Raw genomic sequence first — 1,537 nt, forward strand, 5'->3', positions numbered from 1 at the left:
CCTAGTCATTGACTCTACTGCTTTAATTCATCCTGTGCTAAACTTCCTCCAGAATTTCTCCCAAACTATCTATTTTAATCCTTATTTCTGATTGTTATAATTTATATTTGCTGACCCACCAATTGGTAATTAAATCTTCCTTGGTTACAGTTCAGTTTGCTGTACTCAGTTTGCTCCAGAATGTTCTGAGCTGAGGTCCTGTCAGTTACAGCATGTTGGCCATTGGAATACAGTTGGGATTGCTGCTCACAATGAATAAACTGGCTCCTCAAAAACAGCTGACTATCATGAACTCTTCCATGCAGTGGGAAGCAGCTCTTACAGCAGTCATTTCAGGTAAGCGTTTTCTTAAAAACACAACTCCTGCATACATATTTAAACTGAGAAAACATTTAAAAGATGCCTTTATCATTTAACAAGGGAATTAACTTTTATTTCTATAATATACTTCTTTTAATGACCTGGGAAGGAATCTGGGTATATTTTAATAACACATGTGATGGGGGAATTTGGAAACATAATGTGTCTAACTAGAAGACCCAGGAGGGAGCCAAAAAAAAAAAAAAGCAAGTTTATTTCTATAAGCTATCTGCATTTCCCATACCTCAGCAAGTCATACTTTTAAGAAGTAAAGTCTGGTGTGAACTTGAACTTGTACATTTAAATTAAAAACCTTAGCCAATGATACATTGCAGAAGATAAGACACCACTTTTCTTCCAAAATCCGTAACACTTCTTTCCCCACTCCTTTGTCTGGTTTGTCCCATTTCATGGTAGGGTTGAAATATTTCAAGCTAAGATAACAAAGTCAAGTTCAAGGTCTTCCTAACACAACTTGGGGAAATGCCAAGACTAGCAGCATGTTGTTCTTGACAGGTACAACTACATCAGTTTCTTAAGGGAGAGAAAGATTTGCAGAACATCCCACAAGGAAACGGAGCAGATGCCTTGTTGAGTTACAATCACTGAGCTATATCCCTTGGCACACTGTGCTGTATCTTTTTATAGAACCTCGGTAAAGATGATGGGACTGAAAGTGAAAGCACATTTCAGTAGAAAGGCTTCTATCTGGTCAGTCAGTACTGTCAGAGATTGGAAGATTGTTGGGACTCACCCTAGAATGAATTGTTTTCTTTGAGCTCGTATGGGCACCCCCACATGAACACAACAGCGAATTGTGGCTGTAAATAATACCGCCTGACCTTTTCCTTTGGCCGCAAATGGACTGTGGGTTGTGCCAACAGCCAAGACCTGTCCTTCAAGGGTATTTCCAATGCACATATTCAGTACGTCAGTGTCACACTTTATAGCTTGTCCTAGGATGTGGGCTAGTTATTTCTGAATTGGTCATACAAGGTTTTAGTCTGTGTGTCACCAGCAGGAAGAGGATGGGAGGTTTTCCCGACATGGAGCCTCAGACCTTTGTCAGCCAAATCTCAAGCTGTCCAAGACTTTGAAGTGAAAACTTACACTTAGAAAATCAGTATTGTTTCCCCTCGCCATAGCTGTCTCAGCCTTTACTTTGCTGATGAAAGCA

The sequence above is a fragment of the Bison bison genome, unplaced genomic scaffold, assembly GCF_000754665.1.
Source record: "Bison bison bison isolate TAMUID 2011002044 unplaced genomic scaffold, Bison_UMD1.0 scf7180017864514, whole genome shotgun sequence".
NCBI classification, from domain to species: Eukaryota; Metazoa; Chordata; class Mammalia; order Artiodactyla; family Bovidae; genus Bison; species Bison bison.